This window comes from Peromyscus leucopus, chromosome 4, assembly GCF_004664715.2.
Source record: "Peromyscus leucopus breed LL Stock chromosome 4, UCI_PerLeu_2.1, whole genome shotgun sequence".
Classification (NCBI taxonomy): domain Eukaryota; kingdom Metazoa; phylum Chordata; class Mammalia; order Rodentia; family Cricetidae; genus Peromyscus; species Peromyscus leucopus.
Genome location: NC_051066.1, coordinates 150,592,208 through 150,595,756, shown reverse-complemented (window position 1 = coordinate 150,595,756; position 3,549 = coordinate 150,592,208). Strand labels below are relative to the sequence as shown.

Sequence of the window (3,549 nt, the reverse complement as noted above, 5' to 3'; positions counted from 1 at the left end):
TACTTTTTTTTTTTTTTTTTTTTTTTTTTTTGTTTTTTCGAGACAGGGTTTCTTTGTGTAGCTTTGCGCCTTTCCTGGAACTCACTTGGTAGACCAGGCTGGCCTCGAACTCACAGAGATCCGCCTGCCTCTGCCTCCCGAGTGCTGGGATTAAAGGCGTGCGCCACCACGCCCGGCGCAAATGGATACTTTAAAGACCCCATCTTTAAAAAATTCATTTTACTCTCTGGGTTTGGGCATAGGTTCTGGTGACATGGCTAAATGCACCAAGATGAGAATCATTGGGAAATATGGGGCCCACTATGGTGCCTTCCTCTGGAAAGTGGTGAAGAAAATTGAGAACAGCCAGCACGCCAAGTAACCTTGCTCCTTCTGTAGCAAGACCGAGATGAAGAGGCGGGCTGTTGGAATCTGGCGTTATGGTTCCTGCATGAAAACTGCCTGGTGGGGCCTGGACCTACAATATCACTTCTGCTGTCACAGTGACGTCGGCCATCAGAGGCCTGAGGGACTGAAAAACCAGAGAAGCGCTACCCTTTGAGACTTGCCTCGCCTGCAATAAACGGGTTAATTAATATAAAATTTATTTTAAATTTTTTTTTTTTTATTTTTTGTTTGTTTGAGACACGGTTTCTCTGTGTAGTTTTGGTGCCTGTCCTGAATCTCACTATGTAGATTAGGCTGGCCTCAAACTCACAGAGATCTGCCTGCCTCTGCCTCCCGAGTGCTGGGATCAAAGGCATGTGCCACCGCTGCCCGGCTTATTGTTTGTGCTTTATTTGTTGATTTGTGACAGGATCTCAAGTTGCCCAGGCTGGCTTCAGACTCAATAGGTAGTTAATAATGACCTTGAATTCCTAATCCCCCTGCCTCTGTCACTCAAATGATTAGACAACATCCTCCATGCCCAACAGTTTAAATAATGATATCCATATATGTGCATGTGCATTTGCACATCAGTGACATCCAAATGATCCTGAATACACATAGGTGTGGGGGTCACAAGAGTGTCTGATCGCAGATGCACTCAGGCCACTGTTGTCTGGATCCAGGAAGTCCCCTTGCATCGCAAACTGCATGACACCCCTAAGTTACAAGTACAGACATATGTATTTTACTACCCATGTGTCAACAGCCACCATGTGCCGTATGACATCATACAGGCAGACAAAGAGAACAGCTGAGAGATGGTTCAACAGTTAACAGTATATACTGATTTTGTAAAGGATCCACATTGAATAAGTCACTGTCACCTGTAACTACAGTTCCCAGGGACCTGACGCCCTCTTCTGGTCTTTGTGAGCACTGCACTCATGCAAAAACCCACACTCAGGCACACACATACATACATACAATTAAAAATAAGATAGCCGGGCAGTGGTGGCTCACGCCTTTAATCCCAGCACTCAGGAGGCAGAACCAGGTGGATCTCTGAGTTTGAGGCCAGCCTGGTCTACAGAGCGAGATCCAGGACAAGCACCAAAACTACGAAGAGAAACCCTGTCTCGAGAAAAAAAAAAAAAAAAGATAAATCTTTAAACCGGGTATGGTACTGTTTGCCTTTAATCCCAGCATTCGGGAGGCAGAGACAGCTGGATCTCTGTGAGTTCAAGGCCAGCCTGGTCTACATAGCTAGTTCCAGGACAGCCTTGGACTACGTAGAGAGTCTCTGCTTAAAAAAAAAAAAAAAAAAAAAAAAACAGATTCAAGCTCACATTCCTGCCTCCAGCCCTTCACACTTCCTGTTCCCTCCACCTGGAAGGAGGTGGGAACCTCTTGCCCCAAATAACCAGTAACTTCCTCCTTCCCCCGCAAACTGGACTCAACGTCCACTTGCTCGGTGAAGCCTTCGCTCACACACTTGCATCCCTACCACTGTCTAAAGTCTCAGCGCCCATCAGCACTCACAAGCATAGCCGTCCCCCAGCCCACCCCCACCCCTCTTCTTCACTGGTACATAGTGCTGTTCGACATGCTATAATACTTTTCACGTCTCCTTCCTGGGCAGGGGTTTCTGTCTGCTCTACCCACTGTATGCCAGCCTCTGGGACCATGTCAGTCTGTGTTCAGTGGATAATTGTTAAAAGAATGAGAGAAAATAGGGGGAGAGCGCTCACTCCCCCTAGCAGAAAGACAGCCTGAAGCCAAATGCCAGTCCATCTCCAGAAGTAAAGAACAAGGCTGGAGGAGATGTCTCAGCTAGGAAATACCTGCTGCACAAGCATGAAGACCCAGGTTTGGATCCCCAGCACCCACATAAGAAAGCCATATGTAAGGCCAATGCTAGGGAAGCAGACAAGAGGATCCCAAGGGAGCTCGAATGCCATCAGTGAGCCCAGTGAGAGGCTCTGCCCGGAGAAACAGCTCTGTGGTTAAGAGCACTGGCTGCTCTCACAGAGGACCTGGGTTTGATTCCCAGCACCCACATGGTGGCTCACAACCATCTGTAACTCCAGTTTCAGGGGACGATGCCCTCTTCTGGCCTCTGTGGGCACTAGGCATGTGGTGCACACATACATATAGGCAAAAATCATTCGTACACATAAAATAGATGAACCTAATTATAAAACACATGCACGCACATGCACACACACACTTGATTCGACCTCCGACTTCCACATGCACACACACACATGCATGCCCACCCCCTAGACAAAGATCTGAAGAACAGAGTCAAACATGGTGATACACACTTGTAACATCAGCACTCCAGAGGCTGAGGGCAGAGGGTTGAGAATTTGAGACCAGCCTGAGTTGCTTAGTGAAATTCTGTCTCCAAAAATGAAAATAAAATAAACACAGGAGACACAATGCAAGCTACATTCCAGTGCCATGGTGTCCCCAGCATGAGCCCTAGGGTGCCATTACTGGCCATACCTGCCTTATGGGGACTGGAACTAAGGCACAGAGAGGTTAAGTCACCTGCTCAAGATGTCAGAGCACAGGAGCAGCCAATCTGACACCCAAGCACCCTGGCTTCACACAGACCTGCTCCCCCACCCCCCACACATAAACACACACACCGTGTGGCAACACCAGGCCCTTCTAGCTCTAGGGCCACTCTGAAAAATGAGAACATCTTGCATCACAATGGGTGTTTGGGGTCCCCTCCCTTCTGCCAGCACCCCTCCTGGCTACTGTCCTCACGTCCCAGTCTTGCCGCAAATCTGCGTCCTTGGTGACGCAGGAAGCTGTGGGCTGGCCGGTTGTCATGGCGATGGCCAGCAGCCCCTGTAAACAGTCTCGCTCCCTGCCTGCCTGCCTAGCTCATTTTGTGACCCTCTGAAGTTGACCCTTTCTGGGTGGCCTGTGGGCTGGCAGCTCTCTCGTCCTCTCTGCTGCTACCTGTGGGGGTACAGGGGCATGGGAGGTGTAGAAACAGAAAGTCTGGGTCCCTTCCTTCCCCCCTTCCTGTCCCCGTCCTGGCTGGTGATCTTCCCTTCTCCAGGTATCTATCCCTGCTTCACAGAATGGCCATAGGAGTTTAAAAAGCTCCCTCCCTCCTTCCGTCCGTCCTTCCGTCCCTCCCCTTCAGCATGTGCCAGGCAA

General features: G+C 49.4%; 1 pseudogene; it reads left to right on the top strand.

Moving 5' to 3' along the window:
- Positions 1–209: 209 nt before the first annotated feature.
- On the top strand, positions 210–561 carry LOC114692712 (annotated as a pseudogene).
- Positions 562–3,549: the final 2,988 nt, after the last annotated feature.